Source organism: Maniola jurtina, chromosome 11 (assembly GCF_905333055.1).
Source record: "Maniola jurtina chromosome 11, ilManJurt1.1, whole genome shotgun sequence".
NCBI classification, from domain to species: domain Eukaryota; kingdom Metazoa; phylum Arthropoda; class Insecta; order Lepidoptera; family Nymphalidae; genus Maniola; species Maniola jurtina.
In genome coordinates this window covers 4,689,186-4,712,330 of record NC_060039.1, presented here as the reverse complement: position 1 = coordinate 4,712,330, position 23,145 = coordinate 4,689,186, and the positions used below count along the sequence as shown (strand labels likewise).

The 23,145-nt window shown below is 36.5% G+C and overlaps 1 protein-coding gene across 1 annotated transcript in view; it reads right to left on the bottom strand.

The window, feature by feature from the left end:
• The window catches only part of LOC123869373 (cadherin-86C), a 160,680-nt gene that overhangs the window by 106,054 nt on the left and 31,481 nt on the right, over nucleotides 1-23,145 (bottom strand). Inside the window, exon 2 of the mRNA XM_045912255.1 lies at nucleotides 10,897-10,989. The gene's annotated coding sequence lies outside the window, so the exon portion shown is untranslated. The remainder of the gene's footprint in view (nucleotides 1-10,896; nucleotides 10,990-23,145) is intronic.

Here is a 23,145-nt window from a genome sequence, read left to right as displayed (position 1 = left end):
CTCTTTGATTTTCCGGGATAAAAAGTAGCCTATGTGCTAATCCAGGATATCATCTATCTCTATTCCAAATTTCAGCCAAATCCGTCCAGTAGTTTTTGCGTGAAGCAGTAACAAACATACATACACACACACACACACACACACACACACACACACACACACACACACACACACACACACACACACACACACACACACACACACACACATACATACAAACTTTCGCTTTTATTATATTAGTGATGATACACAGCTCATTCGCACATTCAGTTTGGGCTACTTATATTTTTCTAAAACTACTTGATCGATTTTATTGCAATTTTCACTACTCTTTTTGTTTGTTGTTGTGTTGGAAGTTTGTTTGTTTGTCAGCATATTGGTTTGTTGGTTTGTTTTCCAATCACGTCGCAACGAAGCAATGGATCAACGTCATTTTTTGCATGGATATAGTTAGACTTGGAGAGTGCCATAGGCTATAATTTATCCCGCACTATTAAGATTTCCCGCGGGATTCTTAAGAATCTAAATTCGGGCATACTCGATCATCATATTTAACCAATTTTCAGGATAACATTACCCGGATTTCCTCAAAATACCATTTGTATTTATTATATTCATAGTTCATGCTTATGGGGAAAAAATTCGCTACGTGAACTCTCAAACACTGTTATAGGCGTACCTACTTAGTGTGGTTGCAGTCTTCGTGCTGTATTTTTACAGTTAGGTACCTATGTTATACGAACGGTGGTCATTTTTATAATAATCCCTGCCGTTAGAATGATAGAGGTTGACTTATAAGAAGGAAATAGTGGTTTGTATTAGATGGAAACTTTATGACATATCCTATTACTAATATCATAAACGCGAAAGTTTGTAATGTATGGATGTTTGTTACTCTTTCACGCAAACACTACTGGACAGATTTGGCTGAAATTAGGAATAGATTATACCCTGGATTAACATATAGATATTTTTTATGAAGAAGGAAAAGAAGAACTAAAACATATTTTTTTTAATGACGCACTATTTGTAAAAAATACGCGAAATTGATTTACCCCGTATTTTATTTTAGCAATCACAGGCTTCTGTATTATCACAGCCTTGAAATATATTCGTTAAACTGTGGTGTTATACCCTAAAATACGGGGTAACCCGTAAAATACGGAACATCTGGCAATCTACTGACAACTGAAACATTAATTGAACTTCTCTTCTTGAACAAATAGTAACATCTCCAATATTACATTTTATGAAATGTTTTATCATTTCGCATGCCGTCTAGATGACTCGCGTACGCCGTCTCGCATAAGCTTAATCGCATAATCGTGATAAAATCTGTCTGGCATTTCTTCGTGATTCCGTTATAAGCGGACATTTTTAAAAGGAACAAAAAATCACGTTAGTACTTACTCTGACTGAATGCGTATTCAACCGGCTCAATAGTTTGCTGTATCTATCATTATTTCATTAACTGTAATCATACTAGATGATATTCATGGCATCGTCCGCATAAGTTTTGGTTTTTTTTAAAACCTTTGGGAACTCTTTGATTTTTCTAGATAAAGAGGTAAAGCCTAAGTATATACCTAAGTCTCCGGAATGCAAGCTCTCTCTGAACTAAATAGATTATGCCCGCGAATCGTCGACTTTGTTTTAGGTTTTTAAAAATCTCGTGGGAACTCTGATTTTGCGGAATAAAAATAGCGTACTTGCGTCCTATACCGAATTGCACACTATCTTTTTTAGATTTCGTCAAAGCCGGTTAAATGGATGGGCAGTGAAAGAGCTAGCAGACAAACTAGACAGACATACTGTCTCATTAAAACTATTAGTATTGAATTTTTAAGTGAAATAATATTGCTTGTCTGTGCGGAGTTACTGTTTCCTCAGGTAGAAACCTGTGAATGTACTTAATTTCAAAATCACAGACCGAGAGTTCAGTTAAAAAATGTAAAGGTAGAATTATTATTTAGGTATTTACTAGCCGTGTGTCCGGTGGGATTTCCCATCGGCATCGACTTTTTTCAGTAGGTGAACTACGTCTACACCTGCGTCATATTATAAGGAAATCTTTGCATTTTATACTACATCTACCAGTTTAAGCTGTGCTTTGTCTGTCAGAGTGATGTAATCTCTTGAATATATAACATTTTAAGGAATGAATATATTTTTAATTTACTATCTGGACTCATTTTTTACCCGACCACGGCAAAAGGAAGGGATTTGATTTTAAGGTTATTATTTATGTAATTAAGGTATATTTGTATTTATATATTATGTGCCACCATAGTGCCTAAATTACTGAACCGATTTTAATGAGAGATGTGTCAATGGATTGGTCATTATGATCTGGATGACGTAGGCCACATTTTATACAAACGAAATCAATGTTACAGATGATAGGTAGGTACCTCTAAAAAGTGGAGGTCTCTGAATTTTATTTTTATTTTTTAACTTTATCTTGTTAAAGCAGTGTCTTAATAAAAAGTGAGTCCTTGTCATTTTCCCCCCTTCATCCTGGTTCTAGGGCAAAACTTGTTTATTTTCAAGAGAATTCTAGTATTTTTCTAAATTGTCTTTCTAAACGTGTTTTCTAATGTCACGGTAATATTATCTATACAGTATTCTAACTCGGCCGTTTCTTTGGAATAAATACCTACAGCTGCGCGGTACGTAAACATGCGATAGGGCTGCCTGCCGCCAGCATTTTAATTTTTGCCTACTTTGTGTTTCCATCTAGTTTTGTGATTGTAAATATACTTTTTTATATAAACAAATAAAATACTTTGTGAATTGCATAGGAAATGTCCAATAAAAATGCGTGTTGTTTTTTGATTGGTAGATTTAATTAAAAAATCATGTTTATGATTGAATAACAAATCGGTCTTATACATTTGAGACCGAAAAATATTTGCGCCTCGACTGAGATGTAGGAAATTAAACGAACGTTACGAATTATTAAATTTTAAAGTTTAAAAAATCTGCATTTTCTAGTATAAAGCTTTAATTAAAAATTGTTTTGGGAAACATGGACAAGATGGAGAAAAAGGAATATCTTTTACTTGGTTATAGATAGATACCTGCAGCTACTTTACAATTTATATATTTGGTTTTAATTGAAGTTCGGAATATTTTCTCCATTTTTTCTATATACTCCACAAAATCATCGCTGGGTACAATCAAAAAAGTTTGCGAATTAATCTTATTGCAGTCCCGGTAACTTAAATACCGACATTCGGAGCTGAAATTGTGACTTCTTTAATCGGGTTTCACATACAACGAAAAAATCGCGCGGTTATTGTTAAAAAAACAAAACACCGCCCGTTCGTCACTGCGGCACAGTCGCGACTGTCTGCGTGTCGAGCGCCTGCCGACATCGAGGTGCGTAGGTATAGCTCGCGTTTCGTCCGTTTCTATGAAGTTGGAATACTGATACATAATATTACCGTGCTAATGTCATTAATATAGCATTATGCAGTTCAGTTACCCTTGCAACAGGCCTAGCAATGCAAATATGATGCCATTTAACATTTATTATTCAGAACGCATTAAAGTTCTATCCGCCTCAAAGAGCGTCCGTTGCGGATTCAATATGCTTTGTCAATGACAGTCACATGTTGCTGACCGATGCGTTTGAACAAGTTTCAAGCGGTTCGCAATGTAACTATTTGCGAGGATGTGAGGCTGGGATAAACAAAACGCGTGACGGCAACACACAAGCACACAAAAGCTGACTTAAAGTTATCTCCTCTTTTCAAGAACAATAAAGATGGAGAACTACACTGCTAGTGTTACATAAAGACCACTGTTGCAATTCGATATAATATGTCGTGCTTCGTCGCGTATCTACCAAATATACAGACCACGCGTACAGGTACTGCGTATCGCTGCCGTGGCGGTTTGTATCTATCCAGACCTTTAGACACAGTCACCATAATTCTTTAAGAAAGATATTATATTTTACGATGGGCATTAGTATCGATAAATGATGGTATTTAGTTGATCTCTTCATAAATTCTAAATAGTTCTATAAATCAAAATGTGTATTTGTAGTGTATACCCACACACATGCGGGGCGTTTTTGAATTGAATCTAGCAGTTTGAACACATAGACTAGCAAGGCTCAAAAGCGTATCTTAAGGGAATGACTTATTTTTTAATTTTCTAGATTAAAGTTAAAATGGTAAAAAAACGTGGAAACCAAGCACATTGAAAAAAAAAAAACATTTTTAGACCTGTCGATTACTTAGATTAAAGATGCAGCTGAACTAGCGCAAATTATGTCTACTATTCTCTTTGCTTTCATTTTTCGGACTGTTGTTATTAAAAGTTCAGGAATTTGTGCACTTTTACCCCCTTAAAAGAACACAAAAACACTTCTTCGGTGCTTTAAGTACTCCAATTTTACCTACCTAGATTAAAATAAATTGCAATACCTAAAGATAAAACAAGCGATCAAAGAAAGAATTCGGCCAGCGCATAATATGTAGCTATATTCTGTATGTACAACTAGGAAAATAAGTGCCCATCGACTGAGCTAAAATTCCGAGAACTAAATAATAGGCAACGTAATTTAGACATCCGTAGTATCTTCGTTAGGAATCTGTTTCAGATGAGATAATCAATCCTGACACCGTTAAAGGCTTAGCAAGTTAATGCGAACATTTTGAGAGTTTCATTAAACGAATGAAGTTAAAAATAAAGATCGTTAAAGTTGCTATAAAGGAAAGAAGCTGTAATAGCCTAGTGGTTAGAAAGTCCGGCTCCTAATTTGTCGGGGGTTTGATCCCGGGCACGCACCTGTAACTTTTCAGCTATGTGCGTCTTAAGCATTTAAAGTATGTATATCATTTGCTTTAGCGGTGAAGGAAAACCAGAAGGCCGGCGTGGCAGACTATGGCCTAAACCCTTCTCACTCTGAGAAGAAACCCGTGCTCAGTAGTGAGCCGGCAATGGTTGATCATGAAAGGTAAAGTAAAGGTACGGTAAAAGCCTAGTGGTTAAGAGGTCGCCTCCTATTCGGAGGGTCAAAGGTTCGATGCCCGGTCCGCACCTCAAATTTTTTTGAACTATGTAGGTACGTTATCACTTGCTTTAACCAGCCAGCGTGGCAGACAATGGCTTAAACCCTTCTCAATCAGAGTGGAGACTCGTACTCAGTAGTGGGCCGGCTGGGTTGAACTTGATGATGATGATGACCAATTTTTTTTTTTAATTTATTTATTCACACAAATTTTACCTATTTTTAACATTTTATATCTCGCCAAATTGGTAGATGTTATGCTTAGAATAAAAAAATAGTAAGAAAACCTTCGACTCGATATTGTGATCATAATAAATAGTTTTTGAAACACCAATTTAACACATCATAAAATACACTTTCTGCTTCCTATATCAAATCTATCAAATCTTATGTAATTATTCTTGCGTAAAGTTATTTTACAGTAGTAGACACACCATTGCAACTAGCAATTATTCCATTTTATAACAAAGTGCCGATAAATTTATTATAATAATTATTATGGATATTGACGTAACTTTATGTAACGTGCCGACCGTCCGTGGGGAACAAAACGTCGATCAAAGGTAACAATAGCAGCTTTCACTACTGAAACAGAGTGTGGGTGTTACAAAGTACCGTCTGTTTTGTTTTCCCATTGTAAAAACTTTAGAACACTATAAAAAATTAAATTAAAAATTTGAAAAACCCCCGACACAAAAACCTCTAAAAAGTTAAAAAAAAAAAAAACAAATATGTATTGACCGTTTAAGTTTAATCTCATGGGTGAAGCTTTTATCCAAGCGCTGATCGGGGAACTGTTAAAGGTAACAGAAACAGCTTTGAAAGTTATCGGTGAAAGAATAGTTCCTGTATTATCCCGGAAAATCAAAGAGTTTCCACAGGATTTTTATAAAGCTAAATCCACGCGGACGAAGTCGCTGGCATCAGCTAGTTTAATATTAACTAAGCTTTAAAAATATTTCGAATACACTGATAGGATACGTAAACAGCATCGAAATCTTACTAAATATACTATTAGTACCTACACAGATAAAACAAGTAGGTACTTACTCAAAAGTTTCTTGAAAGTTTTTGTTACTACAAAAAACTGATACACGCTTACGCGTGCTTACGGCGAATTAGTGATAAAAAAAATAAGGGTCATTATAATCCATGGCCTTTACCGTAACCTTGGGTCTAATTATAAAGCTATAAGCGACTGAATGTTGGTGTAAGAAAAAAGTGTCTGTCTGACTTATAAAGCGACATAGAATATTCTAAACACGTTTGCTGCGCTCACGTATTACGTGTATGTATGACGCGAAGTGTTTGTTTAAGCTTGGTCGAGCTTGAGATGCTTTTAGTAACTTATAATGTTGCGGCTACATTTAGATTAACGTCAATGCCCAGCAACGCCATAATTATCGCGATAAACAACCCGTTAACTGAGTGGCCAGTTGGCCACACTTGTACGGTTAACGTCTAATGCCAAATAAATTGGGGTTGAAATCGTCTAACGCCAAACAGTTGTGAATGCCGTTGTACGTTGATCGTAGCTACATCAACGTTTAACGGGAAACGCCGTTGAACATCGCGTTGTTGGTCGTCAATGTGGCCGGCACATAAGAAGTATAAGTAAGTTATTTAGAATTGATTTCGAATCATCGAAATTGAAGAATAAGTATTTAGAAAAGCTGTAGCTTGTTAGCTAGGTTAGCTTCATTGTGAAATACGAGTAACTAGTAGCCCGCCCCGACTTCCCTCGGGTTGACTTAACATAGTAAAGCTTACATATCTATCTTCTATATAGATATCTTACATATCATGCTTATATCTACTTGGAATAATGTACCTGTCAAATGGTAAAAGAATTTTTCAAATAGGCTAGACGTGGTTCCGGAGGTTATCCTTCATATGTACACACATACTTACAAAAGCACTATTTCATTATAATATCAAAACAGATATAAATTATTTACATTTTGGGCTAAAAAACCATAAAAGCCGCTTCGCTTCAATTAGTTGGTACAAAAAAGCATACAAATCAATCAATTTAACATAAAACTCTCATCTCTTGGAAATCAAAATATAATCATAGGAATATTGATTGCAAAGATTTTATTGATACCGTCGGACCCTTAAAATTAATCAAATAAATCAACTATAATTTTGAAGGTATAAATTATTTTTTGCATCATCGCTCTTTATTCCAATCTTCGCGATTCAAGATTTATTAATTGGTTTAAGACCGTTAATTACGGGTCATTTTTGTTTTTTAAACTTGGAAGTTGGATCGTATCTTATGGCCTTTTTTTTAACACTTATTTTTTTACATTCTACCCGCATTTTTATGGGAATATATTTATTATTATATTCTGGACGTATATTCTCGGCACTCGAGGGTTTATTTATGGGGTAGTTCATTAGCATGGTATTAGTATTTTTGAGATGCCTGACTAATAAGAGCTTTTGTATGGATTGAAATTTATTACAGGAATTGCAAATGGCAGCTGGAGGAGACGATTTATCGGTAGTAAAGGTTGAAATACGAGTCAGACATTTTATAATGAGTGGTCCGGTAAAGATATACCATTACAATATTAATGGTTTGAAGAGAAAAAATGTAAAGTGCCTGTACGAGTTCCGTAATCACTGGTCTAGAGTCAAGACCTAACGTAATTAATCTTACTAATATAATAAAAAGGATTTTTTTTTGTTTGTAATCGATCAACTTTGAAACTACTGAACCGATTTTAATAATTATTTTACCATTAGAAAGGTACTTTATCCGGAAGTAACATAGGTTTTAAATTACATAACATGCACCGCGGAGGAAGTTGCGGGCAAAAGCTAGTAATACATCTAGGGTTAATCTTTATATCTATTAGGTAGGTATCCTTCGCTGGCTCACTAATGAGCACGGTTCTCTACTTAGAAGGACAAAAGGCGTAGGCCACAGTCCACGACGCTGGCCAAGTGCTGATCGGCAGACTTTGACAACATTGTAGATAAGAATTAATAGACATGCATGTTGTACTCTGTTGTTGCTTTAGGTCTGAATTTAAATATTATTTATTTATTTATTTACTCACGATGTTTTCCTTCACCGATTAAGCAAGTGATATTTAATTATGAAAATATAGTAGCAGTTATATTGAAAGTGCTAATTTAGGTACCTATTCTGCTACTAAGAGTAGACTATTATACAACTGCAATAATAAACCTATTTATAATTTAATTTATTAGCGTTATGCATGGTTTAGAAACCGCTATAATGTCATACTTAATTACATTTTTACCTTATTTCCTTATGCTCAAGTAAATTGCTCTTGCCAGATAAGAAAGGACTGGGGCTAATGTTTCAACTTTCTTCTTTAAAGTCACTCCATTATATTCCATTATGCTCGTTTTAAGCTCCATTGTCGCTCATAAAGGATTTACAGCGTTTTAAAAGTACATTTTCTTTGACGACTGAGATTAGCCGTCCGTGTGTAATTATTGCTTTAAGCTCTATGTATGAATAGCTCATATAACTTTATTACATCTCATAAAATTTATAATATATAAATAAACATGAAGCAGTGATAATAACTTTAATATAAAATGTGACACCACCAGTACCTTATGGTAATGGGAAACGTATTCAGATCTACCGTTTCCTAATCATCTCGTTCTTATAATGATTCTTATACATAGTATACTGCTACACATTTAAAACAAATTAAAACATTAACATATTCTCGTATTTAACCATGACGTAAAAGACCGATTTCGATTTAAGTTAAAGCAGTATTTAAGTTTGTTGATAACATAATAACATACCTATAAAGAAAATGAGTTTACACCACAACTGATTCTGCGGCCTTTAAGTGCCTTGATAGCTTTGCAAGTACCTATATAATAAAAGGAAAACATATACGTTATGTATACAGGAAGGCTTTTTTTGGAAATCAAATATCGCTTGCTTTGCATACCTAGTTCTCCATAATGTTCTCAAAAGTATGTAAAGATCACCAATCAGCACCTCGCCTGTGGAGTCTGCGAAATATTATGTTGGACTATGGGTTGCCCCTCTCATTAGAATGCTGCGTTCAGTAGTGGGCTGGCAATGGTTTAATGACTATGATAAAATAACTGCTTCAACATACTTTTAGGAATGGTTACAATAACATGTTCATGGAGTAAACTATAAAGATGTGAAGGTAAGTTTGTATAAACCCTCTTGGAATGTGCTGATATCGTAAAATCTCTTTGATCACGCCTCGCTAAATATGTTCATTCTCTTCCTACATGTACCTAGTTCCAACGACGCTAGAACATTAACGGCATGCAAATGTCACCATCGCACGTGTTAAAGGTATGTTCTAATTCTAATACACAGTTAAGACAGAGAGTGGTTGAATTCTGAAAAGCGATTTACTGTAGGCTTTTCTAAGTGCCACAATGCACTTTGGCAGTCTCGTCTCTTGAGGTAGGCGCGGGTTGCGGGAGAGTGGCAGTTGACGTAAAAATCAAGGACTCAACGATTGTCATTTGTCACCCTCTCGCAACCTGCACCCTGCCTCACAAGCCATCTCAGTCAAGCGGGTTATTATACCCTATAATAATAATTTGAAAACAAAAAAAAATATAGGTTGATTTATGCCTGCCTCGGGGGCATTTGCTTGAGGCTGTCTACACCAGCTTAATTTTTGGCACGTAGCCGTTCAAATACATTTTTCTAAGACCTGCCAACAAGTAAGCGCTTGGCTGTTATGTTACCTGTATGCAATATATCAACAGGTAAGCTTAAAGTTATTAAGATCTGCTTGTTCTCTTCCAGCCTATTGGCTACTAACATTAATTAATACTTATGTAATTCCATATCTCTATCTTAAAGCTTATCAAGCTGTCGACTGTCGTGTTAAGCAATTGATATTGAAACCGTACCTTTACAGAATTTTGTGTCAACAAAGTAATTTGTTTGTTATTTATCGCCTACTCCGTCGAGATGTATTTCGTCGGGACACTTAAATCGCGAAATTATACGCGGGGCGGCGTGGGTGTGGGTGTGATATGACAATGTGCAAACGCTTATGGTTACTACGTGTACTGAGATATTTCGAAAGCGAGAAATTAAATTTGAATACACATTAACAGTACCTATTACTAATACAAAACACAATGCTTTTACTGGGTTATACACGTTGAATATGTAACTAACGTGTATATATCGTCTGGATAACCTGAATTCACCATAATTATTTATGGCAAATTATTATAAAAGAAGGTACTTACGCGCACATTGTGCAACTATTACGTACAATCTTACGTGTATAATGTTTCCTCACAGTGTGTATTACAAATTAATTGTAAGCCAGAATTGTCTCTTATTATGATCGCCGGGCATTTAATCGCGCGCATGCATTTCGAGCCTTAGTTCTCATTAGGGTTGAAACGCACGAGCGGATGCACGGGTAGTAAGGTCTTAATCCTGCAACACGTGCATGACTACAAACGCTGTAAGAAAAATTCCAAATATGCTAGCAGCATCGGGCTCTCATCATGGTTAAGCTCCCTGAACTATGTAGGATTTTCGGGGTCTCAAAATTGAAAAACATACCATTTGGGTCCCAAGATAAAACTTAACTGAGGTTTCTTGTATTCGTCATTTTATAATTCTAGTACCGTAAGACCTATTACACATATGAATGTGCCATATTTACTACCTTGAACGGGAAGCTGGAAGAAATCTCTGTTTAGAGATAAGCATTTTCAACGTAACTTAATTTATTATCACTTTGTAACTACAACATTGGTACATGAAAAAAAAAAATAACACTACAGTACCTACTACTACACTAACTACACTTTATGCTTAAACAAGAGAACAATGCTAAATATTTAGCTCCCACCTGTTGGCTGCAGCGTGTCTGGCCCGATAAATCTGTATATCCGATGCTTATACCTCATCCTTTGGAAAGCACTGCCTTTATGTTATCCTCTACCTGTAAAAGAAAACGTGTATCAATATCCACATTCATATCTCACGAGAGAAGTTCAATTAAGTTCAATTAGCAGGCAAAATTTCCCGTTTTTGTTAGTCTTCAATTAGCACATAGCTCGAGAATTGGAACAGCGTTCCTCATTAGGAGAGCAGAATGTGGCAAGAGGTAGATCTGAGATAACGCATTACGCATGCGCGAGCCATTGTCTCTGGCTCCGATACCTAGATAATGCGGCGAAAGCTCACAACCAGTAATGTGCAAAGCTTTCAGTTGTTGCGTCGCCATATGAATCACATATTACCCATAAATGTAGCAGATGCCCTAGACTTTTGAATCGCTATTAAATCGATTTTAATATAATATTATAGTAGTAAAACTAGCTGCTCTCATAGCTTAGTGGTTAAGACGTCCGCCTCCTAATCGGAGGTCGGGGGTTCGATCCCGGGCACACATTTCTAACTTTTAGGAGTTATGTGCGTTTTTAGTTATTAAATATAACTTGCTTCAACAGTGAAGGAAAATACTGTGAGAAAACCTGCATGCTCATTCCGATCTCCATAATGTTTTCAAAAGGTGTGTGAAGTCTATCAATCCGCACTTGACAAGCGTGGTAAACTATGGTCAAAAACCCTTCTCACTCTGAGAGAAAACCCTTGCTCTGTAGTGCGCCGGCGATGGGTTGATCATGATGATGTTGATGATATATTACTAGATGATGCCCACGGCTTGGTCCTCGTCGATTTAGGAAAAAATTGATTTTCTGGGATAAAAGTTCATCTCCGAAATGCAGATAAGTAGTCTATAGGCTATCTCTGTACCTACCAAGTACCTACATGATGCCTGCAATTTTATCCACGTGAATCTAGCCTAAACATGATTTACTGCTCGGCCTGAAACTACTCGTCCATCGCTTCTTTGGACTTGAATAATGTGGTATGAAAATATGTCTCGGCCTGCCTCAGATTTGAGATATCTAAGTTGAGGCAGCATCTTCAATTGAGTTGCCTCAATTTGCAGCAGCCTGGAGTGTAAAGACATGAACTGATACAAAATTAACTCAGTACATACTTAATTTTGAATAACCAGAATTAACGAATCAATCTTAATGCATTGCCATTTGTTTTCTACCTACTTTGCATTAAGTATAAATCATGAACAAGAGTAAATTACACTTATTATAAAGTAAGGCACATTTACAATTTTGAAAGTAACAAGTATAACAACGTTCGGTATCTTAATTCAGATCAAAGCAACAGTTGTCTCGGATCATTTTGAACCACTTTGAATGAAAATTCCAGTCAGCCAGTAGTAATGTAATATCAACACAATCTTTTGTAGCATGTCGTGACTTTGCTTATACCTACTATGTAATTGTGAGTGTTAATGTTAGGTACAGCGCACGTGCCGAAGGAGTGCGTACTCGTATCCATTCGCCCGCCAACGCTTGCATATCTTATGCCTAACTTAGGAATAAGATAATGTTAATAAGCTAGTGCAGCTATACAAATGCTGTACATTTTGTTTGTTATTCCTGTAAAATCCAAGGCATCCATTAGCTGGAGCGAGGTGGGCCGGAGGAAATTTTGTGGGATGAGATTTTATCTAAAACAATTATTAGTATACACTTGCGAGGCCCTCATATTTTATTATGACATGGTGTCGCCGCCAGATCGTCTGTGTATATTAAACCCTGAAGAGTGCAGATATTTAAAGTAGGTATCTATAGGTAGAAAAATCAACTGGTCTAAAAGTTTGTTAGTTTATTTGTTTGTACCCGTCAATTATTGTCATACCATGAAAACGTTATGAAAACGCTGAACTATACCTAGTAAAATTGAAAGTAGAAATTATAACGGTCCATATTTTATCAAAATCGGTCTATTTGAACCCAAGATAACTTTATTTTATGCAAACAATTTGTTTTACAGGAGACAAAGATTTAACTAACGAATACAAGATCGCTCATCAAAGTCTTGAATCTCCCAAGAAAGAATAATAATTTAAAAGCGTTAATGTGCACAATCCTTTACAGATTTAGATTAAAACAACAAACTTAACTGGGATTAAGATGTTGATCTGCTTTAATTTAATAAACATACCAGCCGGGGTAGTTTATCGATGTTATCGTTCATCAGTCTTGTTGTGCTCAGTCTGTGATTCCTGATAGCAAAGCAGATAGGATCTGCATAGTACTTTATCGTTGTTTAATGATTTTAAGAGACAGTTATATTTTGGTTAGTTTTAATGGTTTCTGTCTTATTATTTTGGATTTAATGTTAGATAAAATGTGGGTTTCCATTGAGTTTGCAGTTTTCTTCTCACGAGTACCTATAAGTCTGAGTCAATAAGATTTCAAGTAAAACTTTAATCCGATCGGTTCTACTAGATAATGGATAAGTTCTCGAAAACTGCATATACAATCTACCTTTCATATTCGCCACTGAGTATTTAACCAGTGGCTATATTACGCTCTAGGTTATCTATACCTAGATCCTTAGCAATATTTACTTTTTATGATACAGTTTATGAGTAGGTATCATTAGTAATTTTCGCATTCAAACCACCGTGAGTGATTTCCATCATAAGTATATATTGTTCCAGTTATAGATACTCACGTTGGAATAACATATATTTGTCATCAGCATCTTTGTATCAATTAATAGTGTAATAGCTATAATGTTTTCATTGATATTGCTATGTTTATATTCTTAATTTTTATTTATTTTGCGCTAAATAATGTAGATAAAACAATGCGTTACTAAAACATTGCTGGGAACTAGCGGTTGTTTCAAAGTTCGAAATGCCGATAGGGAGACCTAATATTTGTACAAAATACGCATTCTTCATACCTTCGCCTAAGGGCTACGGACGGATGTTTTGTTTACTTTAAAATGCCCAAATGAAGGCAAACATAACGGTTCAAAAATGAACAAAGCATTATCTATGTGTAAGAACTAAATAGCGAGAGAAACGTGCGCAAGATTTTTTTCAGATTTATTTACTGACTGCAACACAAGAAACTTACAAGGAAAGGTGAGTTAGTATGGCTTTCTATTCGGGAAGTTGAGTGTTCGACCCCGGGACCTCTAACTTTCGGTGGTACATGCTTTTAAGCAATTTATTAATATCACTCGCTTTAACGGTATAGGAAAACAAACCAAACCTCCATGCTCAAGAGTTCCCCATAATCTACTCAAAGTTGTGTGAAGTATGTATGCCAATTCGCACTTCGCACAATGCCACGCCCAGCGTGGTGGGTGGATGGCCTAAACTATGGCCAAAACCACTTTCATTTTGAGAGGAGTCCCTTGCTCAGGAGTGGACCGGTGATGAGTTGATGATCATGATCCTTCAGTTTCAGTGGTTACACTTTCAGATAGGTTATACTGAACCATTATAATCCTTATGTGAACAAATACTTCTTACTTCCATATCCTGGTTTCAGTTTTGTAACTTAGTCTTGATTCTTAAGTAAGAACTAAGTAACTAGGTAAAGAGCGAGCGAAACGTGAGCAAGATTTAATGGAGATTTTTTGTGTTGTGTGTGAGATTAAAAAGTATGAAAAGCGGTGTCAGTGGTTCAGATAATAAATGCGGAGTGGGCGGTGCCCTGTTTACATTGTAATTCGTGGACACGATTTTACGACAAACTACATTATACTGAAATTTGTATATTGTGTTACTCCTTTTTTGGAATTTATGTTGACACTTTATTGCAGTTTTGCTATAACTTTTTGCTATTGGGTGTTATAAAATAACTATAAGGTATGTAACTGACAGGGCTTCGATTACAGGGATATTACTTCTACTATGAAAAGCCATAAAAACTAAAAGTACCTAGCTAATAGATTCTCAGGCGTTTGAGGAAGTTTAAGATTAGTTTAAGGAAAATTCTTAAAATAATATTACGTAATCTCTGATTTTATTACTTCTCTTTCTATATAAAATGTTATGAAAAGATTTTCAAGAATTTTGAATTTAGAGTAGTTATGAACGGCCTCAGATAATAAAAATATTATGCGTTTAAACGTTGTTTAAAGTGAGGAAACCTACATGCTTGAGAGTCAATAACGTTTTCAAATGCACCTAAGAAAGTATGTGAAGTCTGCCAAACCGTTTAACGAGTTACAGAGTAAGAGTAGAGTAAGAGTTTAAAGAGTTTAACCCTATGGCCAAAGCCTTTCTCATTTTCAAAGGACACCTGTGTCCTGTAGCCGGCGATAGATTGACCATAATGTCAAAATGCTTTGACATTATGGTCAAATTTGACCAGAACTGAGGCTCTTCTGAGGTCTTATATTTCAATTATTACCTATCTTGGTCACGCTGGCTATCAAAATCTAGTTTTGCGTACATTCGAGTTAAAAACTTTTTTCAAAAGATGGCGCACATTTTTTCTGTTTCGGGTCGTTCCTTCATAACTCAAAATTGTGGTCCTGGCAAGAGGCCTCAAGATGCAAAGGATCAGCTGTTTTCTTCTGTCTGTCTGATAGTGTAGAACTGGCAATAGACAGAAATAGCACAAATAGTGCACATTATATTTACTACTATATACTACTTGGCAAATTGTTTAATTGCTATCATGCCATAATATTTCACTACACCAATCAATCGTCTTTTGACCGGTTTTTCTTAACAATAGCGCAATCCTATTGTTGATCGATCGCGATTTACGCGTCACTTTCGCAACCCCCAATCCGTAGACAACCAGTTTTGTAGATGAAGATATAGACAGCGTGGTTTTCGCAACCGTTCTATTATTGCAACAACGGTAACCTGGGCTTACGTTACGCCTTCAGAAGCATGTAGTTATAAGAATCTTATTTGAATTAGTAATAATCAAAAAGCATCAATTATGTTAATTATGATAATCTTGTTGTTTTAAACATTGCCACATTTTATAACTTGGAACTTAGTAATTAGCAACAGCGCTCTATTTGGTATGTACTCTTTTCTAAGTACTAGATTTTATTCTTACAAATTAAACCTTGGCTGCAATCTCACCTAGTGGTAAGTGTTGATTTAGTCTAAGACGGAAGCGGGCTAACTTGGAAGGGTTATAGAAGTTTTATTAAACCCATACCCCTGATCGCTTTCTGCGAGGCATCGGACACTAAATTGCTTGGCGGCATGGCTTTTCCACTAGGGCAATAACTAGCTACGGCCCAAGCCTCCCCCAAGACCAGACCAGAGCCAACTTGGAAATTATAAATTCCAAAATTGCCCCAGTCGGAAATCGAACACGGGACTTCCTTCTTATAATACCACCCTCTTACCACTGCGCGAAATAAATAATCATAAAGTTTGAAGTAGGCGCACGCTGAACTTTTAATATAGGTACTAGTATCGTGTCCTTAGACTAGTTATATCCTTACAATCTTATGAATTAGATAAAATCATTATGACCGGTCGCCATTACCATTGTCTATAGCTAAATTACTGTCGACAAGAAAACAGTAAAGATCAGGTTACCTTTCCACAAAATTATTAATCGATTTACAAGTTACAACTTATTCGATTGCCACGATCCTGTTTTATTTACAATCGGAATGGAAATAAATTCGAATTTTACCAATAAAGCCTGGCCGCCCGATTGTAACTAATTTTCCGGTTATTTAAACGATATGCCGCAATATAGATAACGAAGTAAAGTTTTGTGTTCTGTCGAATGATAAAGACCAGTTTGTCTTTTGTTTAATTTAGCACGTACGGGTTACAGAAATAAGTCGACATTTTCTTAAATTAGGAACATTTTTAGGGTTCCGTACCTACCTCAAAAGGAAAAACGGGTGTGTCTGTCTGTCTGTCAGTCACCTTTTTCTTTTATATTGTATTCAATGATACAATATCAAAGTTATAAACGAGAAATTCAAATGTTTTCCTCTATAGGTACTTACAATAATCCAAAAGATGGGTAGGTAGGTGTTTCATCAAAATATTCAATGTATTGGACTTAATTTAATTTAAGCCCTTTTTCTTTTATGAATAGACGTGGTCGCACCTAGCTGAAGTCCGCTTTCCTGCAAATAACTCTACCTAGCCCACTTAGCGCAGTCTTGAGCAAAGCTCTTTTAATGGGAAAAATAAATAATTACGGTTTATTTGTATTCTCATTGTCCTTACAAAAAGTCATTTATCAATCAAAGTGGACATCAATTTATTGCGAATTTCAAGTCACTAATGTATGAAATAAAAGCATTTAACAGAATATAATTGTAGTTAAACTTCAGAAATAATGCTTCCATAAATAACCACGCGTATTGTGTATCTAGCTTTAGCCTTATTGAAATTCCTAAAGTGAATAAATAATTTATGGTATACGTAAGAAAACAAGAATTCAATGAACTCCGCCAATAGCGGACGCTACTCGGCCTTGATGATCAGTAATTTAAGCGAATATAAAACATGTTCTATTCTTCAAACGAGAAATAACAATAAAGCGAAGGCGCAATATCCATGCTTTAACTGACTGACAGTTTTATTAAAGCCAAATCCAATAGCACTTGTTAAAGGTTATTTGAATAATTTTTTTTCTATTTGATTATATTTATAATATTCCGAGCTTTAGACCACAGAAACAGAAAATTCGGTCAAGTTTTACACGTAGGTAGGTAGCTTAATGATTCAAAATTGTTTTACTTAAAAAAATTGCAAGCTATATTATATCATCATCATCATTATTGTCAATCAATATGCATCCACTACTGGACCATGGTCTCCTGTAGTGCCTTTCGCACGCCATGCTCTTGTGCAGCCGTAACTCGACTCGTTTTATATGTTGTCTGTTAGTTAATGTAATGTAGATGAAATATGACAATTAAACGAAGGATATTTTTATCATCATTTGATGCTGCTACATCAAATGATAAGATCAAATAAAGATGTAAGTGATGATGCAGTCTAAGATGAAAGCCGGCTAACCTGAAAGGGGTATGGCAGTTTCAACATCATACCGGAACGCTAAATCGCTTTGCAGCTCGGCTTTGCCGGTGGGATCGTAACTAGCCACGGCCGAAGCCTCCCACCAGACCAAATTAGAGTTTTAGAAATTATAAAATTCCAAATCCCTGCCGGAAATCGAACCCGGGACTTCCTTCTAATATGACCACAGCGCTTACCACTGCGACAAGGAGGTCGTACATAGGACTTGCAAGGATTGTGTCCAGTGATTACCAGCAACTCACTAAAATATTCAGTAGAGATAAAATCGTATTTCAAACTGCTATAAACCAGGAATCAATCTGCTCGTCGAACATACAACTAAAGGAAACAAGCAAAAAGGTATGTGGGTAAAAAAGAAAAAATAATATCTATTAATAAAAAAAAATCGGCCAAGTGCGAGTCAGACTCGCGCACTAAGGGTTCCGTACTCGGGTATTTTTTCCGACATTTTGGACGATAAACTAATATGCATTAAAATAAATAAAAATGAGGCTCTACCAAAGAGTTCTGCCTCAACAAAGTTAAGTAATAGGTAAATACTAAAGCACCTTTCTTGAAATTTTAACGCTGTGATTTTTAATCTAAAACAATAGTGAAAGTTACTTTGATGTGAACTTCCTTACTTACGTAACTATCAACTACCGACTACTATACATAATATTGTAGAGCGTTCTATTTATTCCACTACCGCTCGAGAATCTACTACACGTCACGATTCTGCACGCATTGTAAAAGCAAATTACCCTTTAAATATATAGAGATAAGGATCAGTATTGCGTGTATACTATGTAGGCGTATATTGCTTGGTATTTACGCATGCACTATAAAAGATCGAGTGCAGCCAGCCGAAGGCAAGCAGCTTTCCTCAATAAGAAGCGTTAGTACGCATTTGTTAGCGTTTTATGACCTTTAGTTTGTTCTTGTTGTAAGTTTGCAATGGTATACATACCATTGCAAACTCGGTAGCAGTAGGTATCACACATTATTATTTTTGCTAGATAATGTCCTCGACTTTGTCCGCGTGAATTTGGGTTTTAAAAAATCTGGTGGGATCTCTTTGATTTTCTAGGATAAAATGTAGCTATGTCACTCTCCAGGTCTTCAACTACCTATATCCATACAAAAAAGTTATGATTTTCTCCCCGTGTTTTACTTTGATTTAATTCCGTGGGTCCTTTACAGTCGAATAAGTTAGATGGGGGTTTTCTCGGTACAATTTTTTTCTTTTTTGCTTATTTCTATATAATTTTCCGGAAACTCTTAGCATGATAGATTGCAACAAATTATATAATAGTAACTCGGTATAATATTATGTCTAGAAGCATCAGTGCATAAACTAATGCGCGTGGGACATTCCCGTATTCTATTATTTGTCCCACTGTGAAATCGCCGCTAATATAATGTTGCTGGTATTGCAGTGTGTAATAGGTCTTATTAGGTTGCGGTGGCGATGGCGTGTGAACTGGCTTTACAAGTGAGTCTATAATCACTTTCATTAGACCTCGGGTAATCTCACTTTTGCTAGCTAGCAAAATTATTGCCTCGAAACTTTTTCTTAGAAACAAGCTTTCTGCCGTAAAATTGGTTACTTTGCAAGCAAGATATCTCGATTTATTGCCTAGTTCATCATCAATATCATCACCAGACTGTTTGCGTCCATTGCTGGACATAGGCCTTCCCTAAAACGTCACAAAACCCGACCCTCCCACCCACTTCCTGACAAATTTTTAAGGTCGTCGGTTCAGTAGGCTGGACGTCGTGCTAGTACGTGGTCTCCACTCCAGAACACAAATGCCTGGTTTGTCATCATTACAACTCATCGCCAGCTCACTACTGAGCACCACTTTCCTCTCAAAATGAGAAGTCCACAGTCCACGCTGGCCAATTGCGGACCGGCAGACTTTAAGCATTATGAAGAACTCTCAGAAATGCAGGTTTCCTCACGATAATTTTCCTTCACCGTCAAAGAAAGTAAAATTTGATTGCTTAAAATGCACATAACCCAAACAAGTTATTCCCGGGAACGAACCTTGGACCAGATTAGGAGGCTGAAGTCTTAAATACTAGTCTATCGCCGTTTATCTTGCTCTGTGGGAATTCTTCTCACGTTGCAATTAACATTCCGGTATGACGAGTACCTACTATACCTTTCTACTTTTAGCGTTATGACCAAGTTAGAGCGCGTTTTAATAACGTTCGTGAAAAACAGTAGGTACATATTACCCAAAAATTTTCAAATTACCTATCAATAGAATGACATTTACCTACATTGTAAAATGTTGGTAAAAGCTCCTTCATGTATTTTGTAAAGATACACCTACTTAGAGCGCTATTACGAAATAGCCAAGTGCAAACGGGAAACGATTTGAATAGAATCCATTTAATTAACTGATTAATTAAAACTGATCTACTTAATTCGATAACGTGGTCTTTACATGTCGGAAGAGCTATAAACATGTATAAGATATATCTTCAGTGCTAAGTTACCATCTATCCGATCTTATCAATTTGGAAATAAATCCAACAGATGCGAAATTCCCCTCCGAATTCAGACCGATTTTCGGATAGTTTAATTTTAGTTTTACGGGCTTCCTTGCCGCAGCTATTTTACAAAGACAGCATTTTGCATACGAAAATACTGTCCAGAATATAATACTTGTCTTATATGGTAACTTTAATTCCTATGAAAATCCCGTGGGAACACTTTAATATTCCTGATAAAAATAGTCTACGTCCGTTTCCGGTAAATAAAATTAAATATACTTCAGTGTGGATATAGGTTTTTTTTTGTAAAAATCTGGTGGAATTTTTTTTTTTTTTTTTATACACAGGAAATGCCTAACGCATACCCTTCCGTCAGGGGAAACGGAGGGGTTATGTGGGGCTTGCACCCACTAAAACCTGTGTTTGTTCCTCAACGGACTGGCGGTTGCGCGGGTATCACTAATGTAGTATTCACCGCACTCCCGCCAGGACTTGACCCACCGCCAAGCGGACGGGTCCCATCGCTAGGCTGGCTGCTACCAGCTCCGTCTCGGAAGCGCACCCAGAACACGGCGCGCTACCTCCTAACCTGGTTATGTATCGGCTGACGAACGCCCCTTACGCCCGTCAACCGCAGGTCGGCAACTCATGGAGGCCGGAGGTCATCGTTTGCCCTCCGGCGCCCGCTGCGTCTCCTGCGAGAGGGATCCACCATCGAAATTTCCCTCTCACGTTCCGCCGCCTCTTTTGCAGACATCACCTCCTCGCAAAAGGAGGCAGCGGAATCATACGCGGTACATACAACGTGGAGAGATAGGAATAAGTAGTAAGGTGTTAATCCGAGAACCCATTATTGCCAATGATTTTTCTAAGACCGCTTTCGAAAGCCTAGCTCTACCACCAAACAAGTCTGTGCAACCTTTGGTTCCTGTTTCACTGTGTTTGGTCATTACTTACATTTATGTACACGGTCATTGCTCTACAAATGTTTGCTTCCCGCCAAATGCAGGCAACGACTAAGATACATAACATACGGTGCGTTGTTTGGTTACATAACAGATTATGACACTATTACTTTATAAGAAAAATTTTGCGTTAACATTTCTAAGCAATTTTTGAAATAATTTTTTAGATGGTTTTATATCTGTAATATTCCCTGATCCCTGCGTCGATATGGTTTTTTAATCCTGTGGGTATGCTTTGATTTTCCGGGATATAAAGTAGCCTCTGTCACACATTTACACTTTTATAATATTAGTCTGGATTATCATACTATGCCGAAGGATCTAGGAACTGACTACATTATTATCCCAATTAATGGAAAGGGTGAAGTTTCACACAATTGCAAGACTAGCCTCCGATAGAAGCCGATGGAAGCAATTAATCCGCACGAGGTCGCAAAAACATCAGGACCACGACCTTCAGAAATGAAGGAACGGCTGAAGAGAGAGAATGGGAAGGAATTAAGACCCACAGTAAAGAGACATACAACGCTTCGAGGGAGATCAGTGTAGAAGTGCAATTTACTAAACTAACTTTGATAACAATGATATTAGATATCTATACCTAATTTAAATTGGTACCAAGCACCATATAAAATATGACAACTATGAGATTAGCATAATATTGCAGCAACACGCGTAGCAGTTGTAAGGTGCAGCGAACAAAATCTTATATTGAGGTCGAATCAGAGATGGTTGCATTCATTTCCCTTTTACGAAGTTATTTCCAGAATGACACAACGACGATAAACCGCGGAGGCGTAATCGTTCACAGTAGAAAGTTTAACTTGTATGAAATTCATTGTGACAAAAAGTCGACCATTTAAGGCGAACAACGCAATACTTGGCTATAGTTGGATCGCAGTCCTTTAATGTCGATGTCCACTTATGATACTATGTGTGGACCCGCTGCGCTTCAGGGTTTCTCATAGAGCGTCTATCAGGTAATCAATGCCGTAAAATTGCAGACTATACGTTCCCAGAGAACCTGGGGTGCCTCGATGAATTTTTAGATACACGTTCATCAGTAATTGTACAGCTATTACGAATCTTCCGGGTTCTGCGATGCCTGTTTCATTCTGTTTCATTGGTTTTTTTTTTACTTTAGACATATTATGTGTTTCACTAAAATAATATTAAAGAGTTCATATTCTATAAGACATAAAAATATAATATTCAATGTATGGCTGTGAAGACGGTCATAGGATGAAAGCAGCTGTGAAAATCGTCTAGAAACTTGGTAAGTTTGAGCTGTGGCGCTCTAAAAAAATATAAAACAGCAAAATTTTGGGACGCACATAATATACATTAATCAGACCACTATTAATGGTAATTTTGGGTACAACTTATTCTTTTTGATTTCAAACACTAATAATTTAACTAGTGAATTATTGCAATAGAATTTGTTCAGTGAAAACAACAAAAAAACCGTCGACATTTCAAATGGCCAGCGGCTGTTGCACTAGTTTAAAATCGGAGCTGTAGAAAGTGGGCTGTGCAGGACCTGACCTTTCGAAGCGACCTTTAACCATTAATAGTGGTCTGATATGACCCCGGTAGTGTATGTGAAAATCGCTACCATTTCTCTATGATATAATTTCAAGCGCAAATTATAGAGGCGTGAGCGAGTACAGTGGGCGGTACTCGCATCCCAACTGTTTAGCATCTCGTTAATAAGATACTTGAATGCTTCTTTCATGCTCATGCGAATAGGTGTATTGTGTTGTAA